General features: G+C 38.7%; 1 protein-coding gene across 1 annotated transcript in view; it reads left to right on the forward strand.

Moving 5' to 3' along the window:
- Positions 1-24,935, forward strand: part of LOC144250617 (uncharacterized) — a 48,215-nt gene that overhangs the window by 16,843 nt on the left and 6,437 nt on the right. The gene's annotated exons all lie outside the window — the stretch shown is intronic.

The following is a 24,935-nucleotide window of genomic DNA, read 5'->3' on the forward strand; positions in this document are numbered from 1 at the left end:
CAAATGCTGAATATTTCCCTGACATAAGGGGGCTGACTCATAGTGGAGTACGGAGGGGGAGCATAGGAGGAATAGATGAATTCTAGATAGGGCAGAGGGGTGGGAGGAAAAGGGAGGGGGACGGGGATTAGCAAGGATGGTAGAATGTAATGGACAACATCATCCAAAGTACATGTATAAAGACTTGAATTGGGTGTCAACATACATTACATAAAAAAGATACAAAATTGTGATTTATATGTATATTAAGAATTGTAATGCAAGAGAAAAAAAGAATAGCATTAACTTACATTAGGGAGAGGAAAGTGAAAGAAGGGGAAGGCAGGGGATGTGAGAATAAGAAAGAGAATGAAACAGACATTAGTGCTTTATTTATGTATGTGACTGTATGACTCATGTGATTCTACAATATGTATACTCAGAAAAATGAGAAATTATATCCCATCTATGTATGATATATCAAAGTATATAAATGCATTATGCTGTCATGGATAACTAATTAAAACAAACAAAAATTTTTAAAAAGACCACGGTAGAGCCAATGGTGCAAGTCCACTAAGGGGACTTCAAGAAGCTTGGAGCATAAGCAGGTGACTGCTTCTCTTGCTTTTTTCCAAATCAAACCTATTGAGCACCAATATATATGTTCATTACAGGTATTCCCCAGGCTTTCTGACTCAGCCTTCTGGAAGCACACTCACAGACACCTGCATAGATCTTCCATATTCTGTCTTAAAACTGAAAAAGAAAATGATGGTGGATCTCTGTCACTGGTAAGGCAACCCTGGGTCGATACCCCAGAAACAAAAGAATATTCTCCAACAACACAGATAAGCTGGAGGACTTTAGGATAAGTGAGATGATTCAGATGCAGAAATACATTGTATAGTCTATGTTCAGAGCCTGGAAGAAAATAAAATGGATGTGTAGGGAGAGCCTGGTTGTTATCAGGGAGGATCATCAATAATATCACATCATATACTGGAATTCCAAAAGACAGCATGATTGTGTTTTTAGTGTAGAATTGGATAATTATGAGAGATGATGGGTTTTATCATCACATAGCAATTTCACATAGTGATGGGATTCAGTGTGTTGTTTATATATACACAAATACACGTATTCATAATATCCAAACACCCTCTTCTACCCTTGATGCCCCCACACACTCCTCAGCCATACTCATCACTATTGTACTTGCACATGATATTATATTAGTTAACATATGAGATGTGACACTATTGTGCATGACTTCACTTAGCATGACATCATCCAATTTCATCTATTTTGCAGACCATTAGAGGAGTTTTTATTGATGGCTGAGTAATACACCATGGTGAATATATAATATACTTTCTGGTGGATATGTTCAATTGCTTACCTACATCACTGGCTTTTCTCTATATCTGTATTGTTAAACATACTGTTATTCAACTTGAATTTATGTAACAATGAAAGCAACAAGTACAAAAGAATGAAGAAACTGGGAGTGGGGGCACATACCTGCAATCCCAATGGCTTGGGAGGCTGAGGCAGGAAATCCACGAGTTCAAAGACATACTCAGCAAATTAATAGGGACCTATACAGCTCAGTGAGACCCTGTTTCTAAAAAAAAGTTAAACATGACTGGGGAAGTAGCTTTGTGATTGAGTGATACTGGGACCTATCCCTAGTATACCCCCCAAAAAATTACAGAATGAACAAACAAGAAAACTATGTCCTAATCTGATTTTATCAAATGAAAAGAAGCCAAGGCATAAGAAAAATCATATTCTTTAAGTTTGTTAATATAAAGTTAATAAGCTATCTCTTTGAGTCTTTCACAAAGTGCAATATTTTGAGAGCATTCAGTAGGTTATATTACATGAAAAACTGCTCTTGTGCAAATAATAAAATAAAACCTTAGCCAGGTGTGGTGGTGCATGACTGTAATCCCAGAGTCTCTGGAGCCTGATACAAAGCCAGCCTCAACAACTTAGGGAGGGACTAAGCAAGTCAGTGAAACCCTGTCTCTAACTAAATTACAAAAAAAGATCAGGAATGTTACTGAGAGGTTGAGTACCCCTGGGCTCAATCCACAACATTAAAAACAAAAACAAAGATAAAAAAGAAATAAGACATTAAGGCTGCTGAACATTTATATTTTCAGTGTTCCAAATATTTGTCCCAATACTCCCAAGTTTTCTTCATCCATCAATTTATAATTGAAATCTCTAGTTATTTGTTTGTGAGAGAAAAGAGACAGAGATGTTCCTGAAATCTGCCATTCCTTTGCTAGTTTCTGCCATAAGCTAGGCAAAGATCTGCCCATTGTGATCCCCAAGGTACTGTGGCTCAGTCCTTTCTCTTCGTGCAAGGATGCACCTTGAGAAATGGATGTTGACTTGACTGCTAAAGTGGGGAAGAGGTAAAAGGGAAGTAATGTGTGTGGGCGTGAGTGTGGGGTGTGATAATGATGAATTCTGACCAAGTCCTACCCATGATCATCTTTTAAAAATGTACCCAGTAAATGGTTTGTTTTCTTATATATCTTCTGGGATCCTGAACCTACAGTTAAATGTGAGGGACCCTATTCTCCATACCCAGCTACCTTAGCATTGTTTTTCTCAGTTTGATGCCTCACAATTTGAAATACCTAGTCCCCCTTCCTCAGACCCTTGACCTCATGTCTGTTTTGCTTATATTTTTAAGATCTGGGCAATCCTCAAATACTAAGTTGCAGGTGAATCCACAATTGATGTTCCTCTTCCAAGGATAAGGATAGACATTTTCTCTCATTGTGACCTCTACATTCTACTCACAAAATGGGGACGTTATTCACGTTTGCAAACCTAGGTATTATCCTGAGCCAACCTATACTATTAAAGTCAAGGATTCAATCCCTTGGTCTGGGGTCAAGGTTAGATCATCTGCCTAGCATATGTGAGACACTAGGTTCAATCCTCAGCACCACATAAAAATAAATATATAAAATATGTTACTCTGTCCACTACAACTAAAAAAAAACAAAAAAGGCTAATCCCTACCAGGGTTGTGATGGCACATGCACGTAACCCCAGCTGCCCTGGAAGTCGAGCCTTGAGGGTCACAACTTTGAGTCTATCCTCACTAACTTGGCAAGACCATATCTCAAAGAAAAATAAAAATGGGATGATGATAGAGCTCACTGGTAGACCATACCTAAGTCCTGTCCTCAGGATCACAGGGGAAAGTGTTTAATTCCTATCTTTTTTCTATGATTTAACGTCACCACAAAAAAGAAGGTAGCTTGGGGATAATTTTATATTTTCTAAAAACAAGCCATGTTAAATGTTCAAGTGTTCACATTTCTTGAAAAATTCCCAAGTATTTTGCTTTTGATATTATGGTCATTAGAACTGTCTTTAATTTTATGTTTGCTACTTACTTTCTTATGCACATAAATAACTGATGATATTAAATTTGATTACTGTTCTGAGCTCATCTGGTGCTTCTAATAGTAATTAGTGAACTCCTACATTAAAAATATCTACTTAAAATCCACTTCTACCTCATAACTCATATTGGAAAACCACAAAAGTTAGACAGCAAAAAACAGAAGTAAGTTGCAATAACCCTTTGACAAAGGCAAAGATACTGGTCAGAATCTCAGAAAAACTCTATTCCCTAAAAGTCAGAAAACAAGAGAACAAGACAATAATCTCCCCCACACACAAGATTTTATTCTTTTATTGCTGAAAAATTCCATTGTGTATATATAATGAAATTTTTTTTATCCATTCATCCACTGAAGGGCATCTAGGTTGGCTCCACAGGATAGCTGCGTAAAATGGTGGTTCCATTCTCAGATTTCCAAGGTATCTTCATACTGCTTTCCATTTTGGCTGCAGCAATTCGCAGTCCCACCAGCAGTGTATGAGTGTGCTTCTTCCTCACATCCTCGACAACGCTTGTTGTTCGTTTTCATAATAGCTGCCATAATAAAATTTTTACTATACTAAAATTCACAAACACACACACACACTCGGGTTTTGCTTTGTTGTCTCTGGACAAGACCATGTGGAGTAGGAACCTACAAACACAATGTCATCCTACTGCCAGTTAAGAGTAGGAATTGGTCCATGGGCAGAATTCTGGAATCACCCACAGCATCTCCCATAAACTTCAGAATCAAAGGGGTGTGAGGCCTTGACATGTCAGAGAAGCCTCACTGTTTTTCTCCCCATTTCTTGATAGTGATTTCTGGGCCAATAAGCTTTGCTCTACTTTGATTACATTTTATGTATTATCTAAAATCCTCTGTTGCAAGAACACAAGAACCAAGAAACACAACATAACCTCCATATCCCTGGGATCACAACCAGCTACAGTGTCAGATCTTTGATTGCTTTACTTATTTACTCACTTCATTTGATCTATTTATTAATACAGGTAGACACCAGCAACCGCTCTAGGTCCTGTTGGAAGGTAACAGTCACACACCTACACACAGCATCCTAAAGGGAGACTGTTGAAACAGGAATTCTGACCCTTCATTGTTCATGAAGACTAACCCAATATCAGAACTTTGAATATTTTATTTTGAGGCAGGGTCTTGCTAAGAGGCCAACTGTGGCCTCATACTTGAGATCCTCCTGAAGCAGCCTCCCAAATGCCTGGCCTTAGAGACATGTGCTACCAAACCTTGTCCTTTGCTTATTAAAAAAGTGCATAGCTGCTGGTTATCATCCTCCAGTGATATATGTGATATCACACCCCAAACATTAAAAAAACCCACACAATTCCAAAGCTCAAGTCTGACTCTGGCTGTGTGAGGTTGTGTAATGGGAAGGGACTCCAGGGAGAGAGAGAGAGACATCAGCTCAGAAAAAGTAGGTTCCTTGGTTTTCATGGCAGAAAACAACTTCATTTGTCAGGCGCATGGATACACCCATTTAGAAAAGCAGATACACATTCAGGAAAGAACATGAGGAACCGGGAATTCAGTGAAGTTGGTAGAGTGCTTGCCCTGCATGCACAAGTTCCCAGGTTCAATCCCCAGCACCACAAGAAGAAAGAAAGGAAAAAAAATGTGAGAAAGCTCTAAAGAGAGAGACAGCAAATACGTGGTCTGACGTGTTGCTATTTGGAGAGGGACGTTTAAGTGGGGCAAGACTAGAGATGGGGCCAGAGCAGGCTTCTGTAATTTCTCACCCATTTTTCTAACCTTGCTCACATCATGCTTGTATTTGGGGGTACAGGAATCTTTTCTAGGAGAAATGCTGCATTGCAGGGAGTTGCTTTTTTTTAATATAAATCTGATCTTTATTTTTAAAAATAGTTCTTAGTTGGACAGTATATCTTTATTTTATATATTTCTATTTAATGTGGTGCTGAGGATTGAACCCAGGGCCTCACAGGTGCTACGCAGGTGTCTGTCACTGAGCCCAAACCCCAGTCCCTTGTGTTTAATTTCAAATATTTTGTGGGCATTCCTGCGTTTTGGTGATATATGAATCTTTTCCTTTGAGGTTCAGAGTAACTTTCTTCTTGGTATCCCAGCTTTGCTGTCCCAACCAGACGTGTTCCACAGTTCTTTATGGACCTCAAATGTTGCTAGAGGAATGATTAAATGATCATTTAGTTATCAAAGCACATAGGGCAGTGTTTTCAGGACAGAAGTCATAAGAAAATGCTCATTATTAGATTTCTATTTTTACTTATGTATTTAGCCATGGACTCATATGGATTTGCAGTGATCCACAAACCAGCAGATTTCAGGAACTTTTCATGTTGCCAGCTCTTTTCAAATGGTTTCATTCGGATTGAGGCACATTTGACCCAGTGTGAACATTAAGATGCTTTTAAAGTGTTCATGAATTTTCCTGGCTAGAATATTGCAGAGGGTTTCCCCAGTTTTCTTGCCACTTTGTTTATCTCATTGGTGTTGAAAAACCTCCCAGATGCAAGGAATGCACCCAGAGGCAAGCTCCTGCAACTGGCCACCCACAGACCCCCACACCCACTGATCCAATTCTCCATTCCCTGTTAATTGAGTGTCAGGTGCTGTTGGATTGTTAATTATTGTGTAAAACCCAGTATTTTGCCCCCAAGGAGCCGAAGGTCTAGCTTGTTGGTTATTGGAACCACTGGGTTGGTTATTCAATTTTCCTTGCCTCTCAAGGCAAATCTGAGCTCCATCCAGGGACCTATATCTAGTGGCACTGGTAGCTTAGAAAAATTTTTAATTTTGTTTAAGAAAACTAACAGCAAGAATAATATTCCTCATGGGGGAAGGAAGGGTTCTGGTCCCAAGGTGTCCCCGACTCTTTCCTTCTTCTCACCCACATAGTCTTCTCATCATGGGCCAGACAACCGGGTACTGCTCATCCCTGGAATCCTGGGCATGTGCCTTGACCTTCTCAGTCTTCCTTCAAGAGAAATGTTCCCATTTAACAAATGCAGCAAAACTGGTCCCCCAAATAGCTGGGCTTCTGTTACTGTGAAGCAATAGTAGAAGTACTGAAGATGGGTACTGGGGCTGGGGCTCAGCTGTCGAGCGCTTGCCTAGCACGTGTGAGGCCCTGGGTTCCATCTTCAACACCACAGAAAAATAAATGGATAGAATAAAGGTATTGGATTCGACTTCAACTAGAAAAAATATTTTAAAAAATAAATACTGAAAAGGCAATGTATCTAGCAATTAGGGAAATGCAAATTAAAACTGTACTGAGCTTCTCTTTCACTCCAGTCAGAATGGCAATTATCAAGAATACAGTAACAATAAATTGGTGAGGATGTGGGGTACAGGGAATGCTCACACCTTGTTACAGAAACTACACGTTGGTGCAACCCCTCTGGAAAGCAGGTTGGAAATTCCTTAAGAAACTCAGACTGGAACCACTGTCTGACTCATTCATCCCACTCCTCAGCATAAAGAGGATAAAATCAGCATACTACAGGGACACAGCCACATCAATGTTTATGATAGCACAACTCACAATAGCTAAGCTATGGAGCCAGCATAAATGCCCATCAACAGATGAGTAGATAAAGGAATTGTGGTATATATACATTGTGGAATATTACTCAGCTTTAAAAAAGAATGACTTCATAACATTGGCCAGTAAATGAATGGATGTGGGGATTATCATTCTAAAGTAAAATAAGGCAATTTCCCCAGTCCAAAAGTCACATGTTTTCCCTGATATGTGATATCTACATCACAAGGAATGGGGGAGTGAGGGCACAAAGAGAAGTTCAGTAGATTAGACAAAGGGGAACAACAGGAAGGGAGGGGAGATAAGAACAGGAAAGTCAGTAGCATGAATCGACCATAATGTTCCTATTTAAATATATGAAAATACCTAAGTGAATCGGTCCATCATGCACACCCACACAAATGGGGTACTAAGGAGAATAAGGTATATAGGTATATTTTATGTTTGGATAATTTTATAAAATTGACTTTATGTTCATGTATAACGAAAAAGGATGAATAAAGCATAAAAAGATAAAAAAGTACTTAAAAGGACCATGGATCCATCTTGATAGCATCTTAGCCAGATAAGGAAATGTCTTTAGGTACATTCCAGAATTTACTAAACCGCTCCCCTATTGGATGCTGCCAAAGGTGTTGAAGTCTGTGAGAAGGTGGAGGTTCAGGGCGCTGCATGGAGAAGATAGGACCCCCCCATTCATCTGCAGGTGAAGGGGTCCCTGGGGGCAGGTAATCTTGAGGCCTCTATGGTTAACAAAGGCAGAGAGGAGCCGGGTGCATTGGAGTCTATGGAGTTATTTACCAAATTAGGAAAACCTGGAGTTGTCTTTCCTGGACTCCCAATCAAATGCAAATTGTTTTTCCTTAAAGAGAGAGACCATTGAGCCCCTCTTAAGGAGAAGTCTTCTCTGTATTATGTGATTTTTTGCACCACTGAATTGGGGGGACAAGACCAGAGCTTTCTTTGGAAACACATTGACTTTGTTTGCATCAAGACAAGCAGGTAGGGTCTGTCTTTTTTGTTGTTTCTTTTTTCTTGTCAAGTGCAGAGTATTCAGCTGATACTAAGGATGTGCACCTGGGCAGGGTGTCTCTGGTTTTAGGAGGAGGCAGGATCCCATTGCCTGGGATCCAGGGGACTGTCAGGAACCAGGGTGGCCTTGATCTGTGTAAGGCTGTTATCCTGTGGCCACTGGAGGTAAAAAAAAAAAAAAAAGTGCCACACGCCTGTCATTCCAGCGGCTAGGGAGGCTGAGGCAGAGGGATGGCAGATTCAAAGCCAGCCTCAGCCAAAGCAAGGTGCTAAGCAAGTCAGTGAGACCCTGTCTCTAAATAAACTTCAAGCTAGGGCTGGGGAAGGGGCTCAGAGGTTGAGGCCTCTGAATTCAACCTCCAGTTCGCCAGAGAGTGCGGGAGCCCGGGTGCAGCTGGGGTTTACGCAGGTCTGCTCTCTGGGGGTCTCTTCTGTGTTGATCGCCTTACTCATTCTCCAGCCTCAAAATGGGCTCCAGATAGATTCAACTCAGCTGGAGGAACATGAGCTCTCAAGCTACCAATTGGGTGGTAAACTCCTCCAGGGCGCCTGCCAGGCCCCCAGTGAGCCTCCACCAGCGCTGGTCATGACGCACTGGGCAGTTCCTACTGGGCGAAAGGCCAGTTCTACTTGGAGAATTTTGCACATATAAACAGAGGACAAGTCAGCCTCCTGAAGATGCTTTGGGTGGTCTTATTATAGGGGAAGGTCCAGGTGATGAAACTTTCAAGAAATGACTTCAACTTCCTAACATCAAAACCCAACAGAACTTCCCTGACCCTAACCCAATGCCCAGACCTCAAAAGGAAAAGAAAAAAAAAAAAAGAAAAAAGCTGCACCCAAACCCTGCCATTCTGGCATCCTCCTTGCCTGGAGCAGATATCAGCCTGCTGTCACTGGGCTGGAGGTGGGGGGGGGAGAGAGCGGAGACTGACTGATGCCCTGTCCAATCAGAAGCCACGGTGCTGAGCGCTGTCCAATCCTGAGAGCAGCCAGTGAGCAGGGGGCAAGCCTCCGCGCGTGGTTTGGGATTTATTTCTCTGGAGTCCGCGGTTCCAGGACTCCTGCAGTTGGACTCCAGGCTTTGCTTTGTGCCAGGGATCCCGGGTGGCCCTGCCATGCAGAGGCTGAAGCTCTCCAGAGCAGGCTTGGCTGCTGGGCACCAGGAGATGGTGAGTGTGCAGTGGCACCTGGTGCCTGGAATGAAAGGCTCAGGAGGGAGGAGGGGCAAGGAGGCTGTCTGGCTGTGGTGGGAACCTGAGCTGGCTGACCCTGACTCAGGGCACTTTCTGCTTACACAGGCCTGAGCCCATTGGGGACAGTCCCTCAGTCCCCCTGGCCAGCCAGGTGGGGAGCGTGACACTGATGGAGACCCCTTGCAGCCTCCCCATCCCTTGGGGGCAACCTCAGCCCCTGGTCAGGTCCTATGTGGCAATTGAGGGCTGCTGCCTGGCGTCTTCCTGGGCTGTTGTGATTGACAGGTGGGACCACTGGGAGAATCCAATTTCCAAGCCCCCTGATGGTGCACAACTGTCATCCCAGAGGCTGGGGGAGGGTGAGTTTCACTGGAGGATTGGGAGGTCAAGGCCAACCTCTTCAAGTTGGCAAGGCACTTAGAGACTCAGTGTGACCCTGCCTCTAAATAAAATGCAAAATAGGGCTTGGTATGGAGCTCAGTGGTCGAGGGCCAATGAATTCAATGCCCGGTACCCAAAAATTAAAAAAATAATAATAAAAAATCAAATCCCCAAACACCATTTTCCTGCAGGAGAGGAGCTGCCGTGTACAGGGACCTCGCTTATACCTGAGCTAGTTTTGTGGAGTTTGTTTTATTGTTTTTGTTTGTTTGTTTGTTTTGTAGTTAACAGAAGGGTGCTTTACCACTCAGCCATGTCCCTGGTAGTTTTTAGTTTTTATTCTGCCCGCTGGTCTAGCTAAGTTGCTGAGATTGGCCTTGGTATGGTTTAATTGATAATGACTTTTCCGTTGCAATTAAGTGTATGATTTTCACTTCCACATGGGTTCCTGGGTGGACACTGTTGACGTCGTGATTCCTCCATGACAATTGTATCAGTACAGCATCCCAATGCACATGTTGGGTAATAACTTTTTTTTTTGCTCTTATAATTTTTTGCTCTTATAATTCAAAAGTTTCTTGGCTAAGTTTACATGTATTTAACTTTGTAGATGAATTTTAGGACTGAATGCTTCCATTAAGAGTAAAGCATGCTGGATTGTTTATTAGTGCATCAGAGTTATACATAATACCACATGCATATGGCACCGTGTAAAACTTACCCATAGTATTTTTATACCATTTTTTAAAATCTGAATATCCCATTTTTATTAATGTTTTATCCTGTGAACTGATTTGAGTAAGTGCACTCCGGTTGGGGATTTTCAAGTGTCTTTAATGGCAAAACAGTTTCCATAAATAGTTAAGAAGCACTTAAACTCCTTCAGTTTATTAGAATTCTCTGGTTTCCTATCTTCATTGATACTATTACATTTTCTCTCTGGTAGGGTTTTATTTCACATTTCTCGGGTTTCTAAAGATGTTGGATTCTTTTTATTCTCATTATTAAACACATGGGTATCTCCTGTACAAATTGGCAGCTTAAGTCTCCTCCCTGAATTTCTTCTGTGCTGGATTTCAGATTGTTGGGACCATGAGAATCACCACTCTGTGGGCCCTTTTCCTACCCAAGTGGGCTGGGATCTGCAGGGGTCTCAGGGTTTTCTCCCTCCTGAGGTTTTCTTTCTTTTTTGGGGAGGGGGGATGGGGAGCATAGTGGATTGAACGCAGAGGTCCTTTCCCACAGAGCTACATCCCTCATACTTTTTATCATTTATCTTGAGACAGAGGCTGAGTCTGGCCTTGAACTTGGGCCCCAGCCTCCTGAATGGCTGGGATTACAGGTGTGGCCCTCCTGCCTGGGTCCCCCTGAATGTTCTAAATGTAAGGGAAGCAAAGTGTCAGATCCACAACCCCGTCTCCCAGACGAAACCTGTACACATATATCAATGAATTCCTCAAATCCCAGTCCCCTGTTCCCATTTCCAGTGACAGTTTTTCCTCCGCATTGTAATAAAATAAGAAGCAAAGTTTTTTTTCTGTTTATGAGCATTTCACATGAGAGAAAAGTACCCCCAAAACCACTTGACATTTGAAAAAGTGTGTGCGTGTGTGTGTGTTTGTGTGTGTGTATTTGTGCATGTGTATTCTCCGTTCCTCTGCCAGGCCAGACACCTTGTCAGGATGTCTTTGGGCTGAGTGTCCCCACTATGGACTGCATGTCCTAGGGGTCTCATGCCCTCTGTGATATTTTCCTGGTCCTGTTTGGCTCTGCCTGTCATCAGGTTCCCACACCTGGAGCATCTGAGGTCTCCTGAGCATCTGGCACATATCAGTCACCTGTTGACCTGTGAGCAGGTGCATTTAGAGGAAGTAGTTTCTCAGGGGAGTAGGTGATGGCCCTGCAGTTGGGAGGAGTCTCCTTAGCCAGAGCCACTTCAGAAGTTCCCTCATCCTGGCTCCTGTGGATCCTGGAACAGTGATGGGCATGCAGCCATTTATTAACACACTGGTTCAAGTTCCTCTGGGAATGCATCCAGAGTTGTTGTTGTTCTGTTAGCTTTTAAAGAACTCCATGCTGTTTTCAAAAATGCCTGCACCGAGCTTATATTCTAGCCCCATGTGAGCAGGTCTCTTTCTCCATATCCATGTCATTGGAGGACTGGTTCCTTTGACTGTTTGATAGGAGCCTTTCCCACAGCTGCACTCAGACTGAGAAGCTGTCCTACTTGTCTGGGGGCTGAATTCCTGATGCAACTAGTTAGAACCCAGGCTGCCTGTGCTCACTGCAGGAAGGTGGTGTGAGCCTATTCTAGAAAGAAACAAGGAGCTGTGCTTTTTACAGCTTTTGCTTCACTCCTGGGAGGGCAGATCATAGTCCAGGGAAGTGCTTGCACACTAATGTGAAGCCCCTCCTTTCTGAGATATGCACATGCACAGTTGCCACTGCTTCCAAAGCTTGGTGGGTTAGGATGGAGTCCATGGAATGGGAAAAATATGGGGACCCTGAGTGCCTGGAGATCCTTCTTCCAGAATGAACTGGCTAGACCTGGAGTTATTACTGAGGTAGGGGGGAGAGGGCTCAGGCAGGGATCCTGGTTGGACTGCATTTGTCCTGTCTACCCTTAGGGACTGGCTAGGGAGGAGCTCAACTGTTAGCAACCACTGTTTGCAGATCATGTTGCAAATCCCTTGTAGGGATCAACTGGGACCCTTGATCTCATTCCCCTTCTGCCATTGTCTCATGGATAATGCTCATGACCCTCCATAGCTATTGAAAATCACCCCCTTTATCTCATCCTGATAACTTGTGTATATCCAACTCTTTCTTCTATGAGCACCAGACAAATTCTTTTTCAAGCTAAAAGTCATTCCGTGTCCCATGTGCTCCATTTGTGACACCAATCAGTTTTCCTCTACTCTGGGTGACACTGGATTTTGGTATTCTGTCCCAATTATGTGGCACATCGCTCAAGGCAGGACTCATGCCCACGTGTCCCTTAACTTTGCCTGCCCTTTGGATGGTAGAGATTTTCTGAGTGGTCCAATGCATAGGTCTCTCAATCCATTATAACATTATTTAAAAGGGACTCAAAACAGAAGTAGGTGTTTATTTGGTGTATCCATGTGTGAAGGGAATTCAGGAGCCTCCTATTCTCATATAATTTTGAAACATAATCTTACTCAATATGTGCTTCTTTGGGGTGCTGGAGTGTAATCCAGTACCATGAACGTCCTGCACCCAAGCCCTACCAGTGCTCTGTGCCTCCAGTTCCCACACCACCCTTCACGTTGGGTTGCCTTGTTCATTCACATGAAATCCTCTGCTGGAGATGGTTGCACTTAGCTAGGCCTTTTCATTGCATTTCATAATAAAAATGACATTTACATACATATGGAGTCATCTATGAAATTTCTGCATTGTGATTTTTTTGGTCCTCAAATTACTGCAATATGATAATTTTATAACATGCATTAGTGCCTGGTAATGATAGCTCCTGCTTTTGCTCTTAGAGTTCAGAATTCTTGGCTAATTTCATATCAATTCAACCTTCCAGGAGAATTTTCAAACTGTTTGCTTTGGTTCCTTCTTCAATGAAAAGGAAACCATGGTGAAATTTTGATGGGGTGTTATCATAGATGAACCTGAGTGAAGCTGTCCTCTTTATAATGAGGAGTCCTATCATCTATACCCAGGATGTGTAATTCAGTCTTTTATGTGCTTATCTGAATTTGTATTTTTTTTCAAATTCTGCAGATGTACTATTTAAGTATGCTTATATTTTAAATGTGACATTTATGTGACAGCTATATAAAACTGACATGGTGTTTCATAGTATTTGTCAAACTGTATGCAATATGGCAAACAAAATGTGGCAGATTGCTAGAAATGGTTATTTTCCATAGTTTATTATTTATCTCTTACCAAATGGACATTCTCTGTCACCAGGCCCTGGGTCTCGACTCTGGAGGAGCGTGCTGTGTCCCCATATGAACAGGTGCTGTAGGGTCCACATCTGTTTCTGTGGACCTTCATGATAACCCCACATGTTCTTCAGCACTGTCTCAATTTGTGTTCATTGTGACTTTATGGTATAGTCCCTCCTTTCTAAAGATGTTGATTGCTTTGTGATGAAGGGACATTTAGTTACCTGCTATTTGAAGGGGCTGTTCACAGCTATTGCCTGTGTTTTTCTCGATCTCTGTTCTCCTTTCTTAGAAGAGTTTGGTTAAAGGTGAGGCAATTTGTTTCTTTCTTCTGTCACTTCTCCTTGTTCTCTTTATTGGAGTCATTTGAGGAATAGGATTTTTGTTTTCATATATAAAATTTATAAATTTAAAAATATTTTTTTTCTGTAACTTTGAAAAGGACTTTTTTTCATTCTTTTTTTCCTTTTGTGAAATTGGGGATTGGAACCAGGGTCTCCTATTACTGAATACTATCCTCAGTCCTTTTAAAAATTTCATTTAAAAAATTCAATTTTTTCTTAATTTTTAAAAATTACTACTGCCTATTTATTTTTAAATTTATGCAGGATTTCACTCAGTTGCTAGGGTAAGCTTCACAATTGTGATCCCCCTGCCTCAGCCGCCAGACCACTGGATATATCAGGTATGTAGCACCAAATGCATCCTATCTCAGTTTCTTTCTTTCTTTCTTTCTTTCTTTCTTTCTTTCTTTCTTTCTTTCTTTCTTTCTTTCTTTCTTGATTTTTTTATATCAGGATTTTTTAATGGTTTTTACTATTTTTTAAATACACCACAACAGTGGAATGCATTATAATCCTTATTTCACATAGAGCACAATTTATCATATTTCTGTATATAATGTGTGTTCACATCAATTTATGCAATTATACATGTACTTTTTTGCATTACAACTCTTAATATACATATATATCACAATTTGTCATCTCTCTTTGTATATTAGGTATGTTGACACCCAATTCAAGTCTTCATACATGAACTTTGTATAAAGATGTCCATCACATTCCATCATCCTTGCTAATCCCCTGTGCCCTCACTTTCCCTTCCACCCTCTGACCTATTTAGAATTCATCTATTCCTCCCATGCTCCCCCTCCCTAACCCACTATGATTCAGCCTCCTTATATCAGAGAAAACGTTCGACATTTTTTTTGGGGGGGATTGGCTGACTTCACTTAGCATTATCTTCTCCAACTCCATCCATTTACATGCAAGTGCCATGATTTTGTTCTTTTTTAATGACGAGTAATATTCCATTGTGTATATAAGCCACTTTTTTTATCCAGTCATCCACTGAAGGGCATCTAGGTTGACTCCACAGTTTAGGTATTGTGAATTGTGCTGCTATAAACATTGACCTGGATGTGTCTCTGTAGTGTGCTGTTTTTGGTATAGTCCGAGAAGAGAAATAGTTTGGTCAAATGGTGGTTCCATTCCCAGATATCCAAGGAATCTCCATACTGGCTGCACCAACTTGCAGTCCAACCAGCAGTGTATGAGTATACCTTTTCCCCACATCCTTTGCAACACTTATTGTTGTTTGTCTTCATAATAACTGCCCTAATGACTGGAGTGAGATGGTATCTTAGAGTGGTTTTAATTTGCATTTCTCTGACTGCTAGAGATGATGAGCATTTTTTCATATAATTGTTGATTGATTGTGTATCCTCTTCTGAGAAGTGTCTGTTTGGGTTTATTGATTAGATTATTTGTGTTTTGGTTTCTTTTTTTGGTGTTAAGATGTTTGAGTTCTTTATATACCCTAGAGATTAGCGCTCTAACTGATGTGTGAGGGGATAAAGATTTGCTCCCATAAAGTAGGCTCTCTATTCTATTGTTTTTTTTTTTTAATAAAAATCTTTAGTAAATTGTTCCCAAGTGTTGATTCATTTTTTTTAATTCCTGTGCTATAAGAGTGTTATTAAGGAAGTTGTGGCCTAATCCCACATGATGGAGTTTAGGGCCTACTTTTTCTTCTATTTGGAGAGTCTCTGGTTTAATTCCTAGACCCTTGATCCATTTTGAGTTAACTTTTATGCATAGTGAGAGAGAGGGATTCAATTTTGTTTTGCTGCCTATCGATTTCCACTTTTCCCATCACCATTTGTTGAAGAGGCTATCTATTCTCCAATCCATGTTCTTGGCACCTTTGTCTAATATAAGATAATTGTAGTTCTGTGGGTTGGTCTCTGTGTCCTCTATTCTGGACTATTGGTCTACCAGCCTGTTTTGATGACAGTACCATGTTGATTTGTTACTATGTCTCTAAAGTATAGTTTAAGGTCTGGTATAGCAATACCACCTGTCTCCCTTTTCCAGCTAAGAATTGCTTTATCTATTCTGGGTCTCTTATTTTTCCAGATGTATTTCATGATTGCTTTTTCTCTTTCTATGAGGAATGCCATTGGGATTTTGATCAGAATTGCATTAAATCTGTATAGTGCTTTTGGTAGTATGGTCATTTTGATAATATTAATTCTGCCTATTCAAGATCAAGTTAAATCTTTCCAGCTTCTAATGTCTTTGATTTCTCTTTAGTGTTTCATAGTTTTCATTGTATAGATCCTTTACCTCCTGTTGATTCCCAAGTATCCTTTTTTACTGAGGATATTGTGAATTGGGTAGTTTTTCTCATTTGTCTCTCAGAGGATTTGTCACTGATATACAGAAATGCCTTTGATTTACTGGTGTTGATTTTATATTCTGCTACTTTGCTGAATTCTAGTTCTAGAAGTTTTCTAGTGGAGTTTTTTTGAGTCTTCTAAGTACAGAATCATATCATCAGCAAATAGTGCTAGTTTAAATTCTTCTTTTCCTATACTTATTCGTTTAATTTCTTTCATCTGTCTAATTGCTCTGGCCAGTTTTTCAAGAACTATATTGAATAGAAGTGTGAGAGAGGGCATCCCTGTCTTGTTTCCAATTATAGAGGAAATGCCTTCAGTTTTTCTCCATTTAGAATGATGTTGGCCTGAGACTTGGCATAGAAGGCCTTAAAATGTTGAGGGAAGTTCCTGTTATCCCTTGTTTTTCTAGTGTTTTGAACATGAATGGGTGCTGTATTTTGTCAAATGTTTCTTCTGCATTTGTTGAGATATCATAAGGTTCTTATCTTTAAATCTACTGATGTGATGAATTACATTTATTGATATCTGTATGTTGAACCAACCTTGCATCTCTGGGATGAATTGCACTTTATCACGATGAATCATCTTTTTGATATGTTTTTGTATTTGATTTGCCAGAATTTTACTTAGAATTTTTGCTTCTGCTTTTTAGAGGTATTGGCCTGAAGTACACTTTCTTTTCTGTGTTTGCCTGACTTTAGAAGGAAGGAGATATTGGTCTTATAGAGTGAGTTTGGAAGTGCTCCCTCTTTTTATATTTCATGGAATAATTTGAGGAATATTGGCGTTAGTTAGTTCTTCTTTGAAGATCTTGTATCCATTGAGTCCTTGGTTTTATTTATTTATTTTTTTGGTTGGTAAGATTTTGATGATGTCTTCTATTTCATTGCTTGAAAATGATCTGTTTAACTTACTCAGTTTGGGTAAGTAACATGATTCTAGACATTTGTTGATGACTTCAATATTTTCTGTTTTATTGCAGTACAAATTTTCAAAATAATTTCTAATTATCTTCTGTATTTCTCTAATGTTCATAGTGATATTTCCTTTTTCATCATGGATTTTTCTAATTAGAGTATTTCTCTCCTTCTCTACAGTAGCATGGATAAGGTTTTATCAAATGTATTTGTTTTTCAAAGAGCCACAATTTCATTTTGAAAATTTAAAAAAAATTAAAAATATATGGCAGGACAATATATTACAATTCTTATTACACATATACAGCAAAATTTTTCATATCTCTGTATAGAAATTATGTTGACATCAATTCATGTGTTCATACGTGTACTTTGGATAATGATGTCTATTATATTCCACCATCCTTGCTAATCCCTTTTGCCTCCCTATTCCTCCCACCACTCTGCCCAAAATAGAATTCATCTCTTCCTCCCATGCTCCCCCTCCCTACCCCACTATGAGTACGCCTCCTTATATCAGAGAAAACATTCAGCATTTGTTATTTTGGTTTTGCCTAACTTAGCATTATCTTCCCCAATGCCATCCATTTACCTGCAAGTGCCATGGTTTTATTTTCTTTTATTGCTGAGTAATATTCCATTGTGTACAAATGCCACGTTTTCTTTATCCATTCATCCAATTAAGTGCATCTATGTTGGCTCCACAGTTTAACTCTTGTGAATTGTGCTGCTAAAAACATTGTGACTGTGTCCCTGTAGTATGCTGTTTTTAAGTCCTTTAGTTATAGACCAGGGAGTGGGATAGCTAGGTCAAATGGTGGTTCCATTCCCAGTCACTTTGTCAATTTTTGTTTGCTTCTTTTGTTCCAATTTCATTGATCTCAGCTCTGATTTTAATTCTTTTCTGTCCTTTACTGCTTTTGGTGTTGAGTAATTGTTTTTCCTAGGGCTTTGAGATGTAATCTTAGGTCATTTATTTGACTTTTTTTTTTAAGGAATGAACTCTATGCAATTGACTTTCCTCTTAGTAATGCCTTCATAATGTCCCAGAGATTTTGATATGTTGTATCTGTGTCCTCATTCACCTCTAAGAATTTTTAAATCTCTTCTTTGATGTTTTCTGCAACCCATTGTTCCTTCAGTAGCATATTATTTAGTCTCCAGGTATAGGAGTAGCTTCTATTTTTATCATTGATTTCTGATTTCATTCCATTATGATCTGATAGAATGTAGGGTAGTATCTTTACTTTTTTGTATTGCTTAGAGTTCCTTTTTGGCATGACATATGGTCTATTTTAGAGAAGGATCCATTTGCTGCTGAGAAGAAAGTCTCTTCGCCTATTGAAGGATGATATATTCTATGTATGTCAGTTAAATCTAAGTTGTTGATTGTATTATTGAGTTCTATAATTTCTGTCTGGATATTGTTTGGAAGATCAATCCACTGGTAAAAGATGTGTGTTAAAGTCATCCAGAATTATTTTCTTGTGGTCTACTTGGCCCTTAAACTTGAGAAGAGTCTGTTTGAACATAGATGCTCCATTGTTTTGGGGGTGTGTATATTTATAATTGTTCTGTCTTCTTGGTATATGGTTCCTTTAAGCAGTATGTAGTGTTTTCTTTATCCCTTTTGATTAACTTTCACTTGAAGTCCACATTATTTGATATAAGAATGAAAACCCCTGCTTGCCTCCACAGTCCATGTGAGTGGTATGTGTTTTAATATTTATTTTTTTGTATATGAACACAATACCTTTATTATTTAGTTTAATGTGGTGCTGAGAATCAAATACAGGGCCTCACATGTGCTAGGTGAGTGCTCTACTACTGAGTCCCAATCCCAGCCCCAGCCTGAGTGATATATTTTTTTTCCAACCTGTCACCTTCAGTCTGTAGGTGTCTTTTCCTATGAGATGAGTCTCTTAGAGGCAGCATATTGTTGGTCTTTTTTTATCCAATCTGCCTGTCTTTTATTGCTGACTTGGAACTAAACTTTCAGGGTTATTATTGAGACAAGATTTGTATTCCCAGTTATTTTTGTTTATTTTTGGTATTTAACTAAGTCAGTTTCTCTTTGATAGATTTTTCCTTTAGAGTGATGCTACCCTTTTCTGATTTTTTATTGTTGTTCATTTCCTCCTCATGGAATATTTTGCCAAGGATGTTCTGTAGTGCAGGTTTTTCATTGTAAATTGTTTTAGTTTTGTGTATGACAGAAGGTTTTCATTTTGTCATAATATAAGATCTGAATCAAAATATAATTGCTAATCAAAATTTAATTTTGCTGGGTATGCTTCTTGGTTGGCATCCATTTCTTTCAGAGCTTGGTTTGTGTTGTTGCAGGATCTTGTAGATTTCAGGGTCTCAGTTCAGAAATCTGAGATCCTGATTGGTTTTCCCCATATGTAATTTGATTCCTTTCTCTTGTGGCTTTTGAAATACTCTGCTTCTCCTGTATGCTAGGTGTTTTTATTATGATGTGTGTTGGTGTAGACCTGAAGTGATCTTGTTCATTTGGTGTCCTATACGATCCTTGTATTTAATTTCCCAATTCACTCTACATGTTTGGAAATTATTCTGGTATTGTTTCATTGAATAGATTTTTCATTACTGTAGTTTAGACCTACTGTAGTTTAGACCTCTATGCCTTCATCTATCCCAATAGTTGTTAAATTTGGTCTTTTCATATTATCTCTCAATTCTTGAAACTTCTGCTCATGGTTTCTTACCATCTTCACTGGGGTCAACTTTAGTTTTTCAAGATTATATATATATTTTGCCTTCAATGTCAGAGGTTCTGTCTTCCAAGTGATCTATTCTGTTGGAGATGCTTCCTATTGAGTTCTTAATTTGGTTTACTGTTTCCTTCATTTCAAGGATCGCTGTTTTGTGTTTTTTTTTTTCAAAATCTCTATCTCCTTATTGAAGGAATCTTTTGCTTTCTGTATTTGCTTATGTAACTCTTTATCTAAATAATCCTTTGATGCCTGTATTTGCTCTCATATCATTCTTTAATTCACAGAAAATTATGTACCTTCTCCCATTTATCCTGCTATTCTGACCATGGATTCTTAAAATATAGCATCTGTGTTTGCAGCACATTCTTTCTTGGTTTCTCATGTTCTTAATGCATCTTCCTTGCTGCTCTGTATTTTTAAGATATATAGCCATGTAGGCTTATAGTTTTCCCAATGGGTTTCAATACCTTTCTTTTTAAAAATTTATTTTTTTTAAATACACGACAATAATGGAATGCATTACAATTCTTTTTTAACACATAGAGCTCAATTTTTCGTATCTTTGTAAAGTTAGTATATTCATGCTAATATATGCCATTACATATGTACTCATTTCTTTCTGCAATACAACTCTTAATACACATATATATATCACAATTTTTCATATCTCTGGTTGTATATAAGGTATGTTGGCACCAATTTGTGTCTTCATACATATACTTTGGATAATGGTGTCATCACATTCCACAATCACTGCTATTCCCCTGCCTCTTCACCTCCCCTCCAACCCCTCTGCCCTATGTAGAATTCATCTATTCCTCCCAAGCTCCCCCTCCCTACCCCACTATAGTCAGCCTCCTTATATCAGAGAAACCATTCAACATTTACTTTTTGGTTTGCCTAACTTCACTTCTCCAATACCATCCATTTACTTGCAATTGCCATGATTTTATTATTGTTGAGTAAAATTGCATTGTGTATAGATGCCCCATATTTTTATCCATTCAACCACTGAAGGGCATCTGGGTTGGCTCCACAGTTTGCTATTCTGTATTGTGCTGCTATAAACATTGACATGGCTATGACCCTATAGTATGCTGTTTTCAAGTCCTTTGAGAATAGTCAGAAAGAGTAATAGCTGGGTCAAGTGGTGTTTTCATTCCCAGATTTTGAAGGGATCTCTATACAGTTTTCCATGTTGTTTGCAGCAATTTGCAGTCCCACCAGCAGTGTATGAGTGTGACTTTTACCCCAAATACTTGCCAGCACTTGTTGTTTGTCTTTATGATAGCTGCCATTCTGACTGGAGTGAGATAATATCTTAGAGTGGTTTTGATTTGCATTTCTCTACTTGCAATGTCAGAGGTTCTGTCTTCCAAGATGATGAACATTTTTTTAAATATTTGTTGATTGATTCTGCATCCTTTTCTGAGAAGTGTCTGTTCAGGTCCTTGGACAATTTGTTGGTTGGATTATTGTTTTTTTTTGGTGCTTAGCATTTTGAGTTCTTTATATACTAGATATTAGTTCTCTATCTGATGTGTGAGGGGTAAAAATCTACTCCCAGGATGTAGGCTCTCTGTTCACCTCAGATATTTTTTCTGAGAAGAAACTTTTTAATTTGAATCCATCCCATTTGTTGATTCTTGGTTTTTATTCTTGTGCTATAGGCATCTTATTAAGGAAGTTGGAGCAGCATAGCCTTATGTGATGAAGATTATGGCCTACTTTTTCGCCTATAAGATGTAGAGTCTCTGGTTTAAATCATAGGTCCTTGATCCACTTTGAGTTGAGTTTTGTGCATAGTGAGAGATAGGGTTTTAATGTCCTATTTTTCAAAATGGATTTCCAGTTTTCCCAGCACCGTTTTCAACAAAAGAGGCTATCTTTTCTCCAATCTATGTTCTTGGTACCTTTGTCTAATGTAAGATAATTGTAATTTTGTGAGTTAGTCTATGTGTCCTCTATTCTGTACCATTGGTCTACTGGCCTGTTTTAGTGCCAATACCATGCTGTTTTTGTTACTATTGCTCTGTAGTATAGTTGAAGGCCTGGTATAGTGATACCACCCATCTGCTTTGCTCTTCCTGCTTATAATTGCTTTAGCTATTCTAGGCTTTTTATTTTTCCAGATGAATTCATGGTTCCTTTTTCTATTTCTATGAGAAATGTCATTGGGATTTTGATCAGAATTGCATTAAATCAGTATAGTGCTTTTGGATGTATGGTCGTTTTGATAATATTTATTTTGCCTATGCAAGATTAAGGTAGATCTTTCCATCTTTTAAGGTCTTATTTGATTTCTTTCTTTAGTGTTCTGTAGGTTTCATTGTATAGAACTTTCACCTCTTTCGTTAAGATTATTCCCAAGTATCTTATGTTTCTTTTTTTGAAGTTAGTGTAAATGGGGTAGGTTTTCTTATTTCCTTCTTGAGGCTTTGTCCCTGATATACAGAAATGCCTTTTTAATTGTGTGTTAATTTTATATCCTGCTATTTTGCTGAATTCATTTTTAGTTCTAGAAGTTTTCTGGTGATGCTTTTGGGGTCTTCTAGGTATAGAATCATATTTTCAGCAAAGAGTGCTAATTTAAGTTCTTTTCCTGTAGTTATTACTCTAATTTCTTTCCTCTAATTGCTCTGGCCAGTGTTTCAGGAAATATGCTGAAGAAATGGTGAGAGAGAGCACCCTGTCTTGTTCCAGTTTTTAGAGGGAATGCTTTTAGTTTTTCTCCCTTTAGAATGATGTTGGCCTTAGGCTTAATGTAGAGAGCCAGTATGATGTTGAGGTATGTTCATGTTGTCTCAAGATTTTCTAATTTTTTGAACATGAAAGGGTACTGTATTTTGTCAAATGATTTTTCTGTGTCTCTTGCGATGATAATATGATTCTTATTTTTAAGTCTATTGATGTGATGAATTACCATTATTGATTTCTATATATTGAACCAACCCTGTATTCCTGGACAAACCCCACTTGATCTTGGTGCAGTACCTCTTTAGTATATTTTTGTATTTAATTTGGCAGAATTTTATTCAGAATTTTTGCATCTATGTTCATTCAAGATATTGGCCTGACGTTTTCTTTCTTTCATTTGTCCCTGCCTGGTTTGGGGATCAGGGTGATATTGGCCTCATAGAATGAGTTTGTAAGTACTGCTTCTTTCTGTATTTTCTGAAATAAATTGAAGAATATTGGTATTTTGAATTTCTTCTTTAAAGGTCTTGTTTAACTTGGCAGTGTATCCATCTGGGCCTGGGTTTTTCTTGGTTGATAAACTTCTGATGGCATCTTGTATTTCATCATTTAATATTGGTCTGTTTAAATTGTGTATGTCTTCCTGATTCAATCTGGGCATATAAAATGACTTAAGAAATTTGTTGATGCCTTCAATGTCTTCTATTTTATTGGGGTATACATTTTCAAGATAATTTCTAAATATCCTCTCTATTTCTCAGGTGTCTGTTGGGATACTGCCTTTTTCATCATGAATGCTGGTAATTTGAATTTTCTCTCTCCTTCGCTTCATTAGCATAGCTGGGGGTCTGTCAGAGAACCAACATTTTTTCAAGGTTTAATTGTTTCTTTTAATTCAATTTAAGTTCTAATTTTAATTATTTCTTGCCTTCTACTGCTTTTGCTGTTGATTTGTTTTTCTAGGGCTTTGAGATGAAGTATGATGTCAATCATTGACTTTTTATTCTTTTAAGGAATGAACTCCATGCAATGAATTTTCCTCCTAGTACTGCTTTCATAGTGTCCAAGAGATTTTGATATGTTGTGTCTATGTTCTTGTTTACCTCTAAGAATTTTCTAATCTCCTCCTTGAAGTCTTCTGTAACCCATTGTTCATTCTATTGTACCAAATTGATTCACTCGTTGAACTGCTTATAGAACGTGAAATATTTCTAGTTTGTCTTTACATGTCTCCAAACATTAATATTTTATGAATATTTTACACTTTGGGAATGTGTCATGGATGATACTTGAAACTACTTGTATTGGGGATCTCGATCTATCTCATGTATAGAAAGCAGAGAGAATAGGAACCAGACTGTTTTAAAAAGCGTTTTTACCACTCTTTTTGTCTCCCTTGTGCACAATCACCTCATGAGAATATCTTTGACAAGTCTGATCTCCATCTGGAATGTCTGCCAAATTTCACATTCACTGATGGCAGAAAACTTAGAAGTTGGGCTTTTATTCAGTGCTTGGATTATGGTATATATCCTTCACTTCACTCTGATATGGAATATATATATATATATATACTGTTTTTAGACTTATGTATTTTCCTCTGAATTAGATAATGGAAAGTATCTTATTACATAATTAAAGTCACTCTCCTACATGACAGTTAACTAACTCTTAATTGAAATTAAAAACTGAATATGGTTTGGTCCATGTTCTATTTATCTAACACTTTTTATTTCAGGAGCCATTGACATTTGGGGATGTGGCTATTGATTTCTCTAAGGAGGAATGGGAATGCCTGGATCCTGCTCAGCAGAATTTATATAGAGAAGTGATGTTGGAGAACTACAGCAACCTAGTCTTTGTGGGTGAGCATAACTTTCCTTCAAAATTCCTAATTAACATTATTTAGTTTTCTTCCCTTTAAGTGTATCTTTTGGGAACTTCTCCACAAAATGTGTTGCAGATTTATGCTTTCAATAAAAAATATGGGGAAGTTTAGTGCCCACAAGAAAATGTTAATGATTTTTTTTCATCCTTAATGTTTTTTTTTTTTGGTGGCATGATATATATCTTTCACTTGACATATGGTTGACTTAGAGGAATGCACTGATGTCAAATCCTGTGGCCCACATGTAGTAGAAGACATAGTTGAGGTAGAGCAGGAAGTCTAAATTCAAAAATGTTCATTGAGACATTATCCAGCAGAAAACCTTTTTTAGAAGCTTTGAATTTTTTCTCTTGTTATCATAGAAAAACCTGTCATGTGTTTTATGCTTTAAAATTATGTAGTATTCTGCATTTCCTCCAGTAATGTCTCCATACATTCAAATTAACATCAAAACACTCCCCTCACTTTGTGAGTGTTAATATTATCTTACAGCTCTTCCATAATTTTAAAAATA

Source organism: Urocitellus parryii, chromosome 16 (genome assembly GCF_045843805.1).
Source record: "Urocitellus parryii isolate mUroPar1 chromosome 16, mUroPar1.hap1, whole genome shotgun sequence".
In the NCBI taxonomy this organism is placed as follows: Eukaryota; Metazoa; Chordata; class Mammalia; order Rodentia; family Sciuridae; genus Urocitellus; species Urocitellus parryii.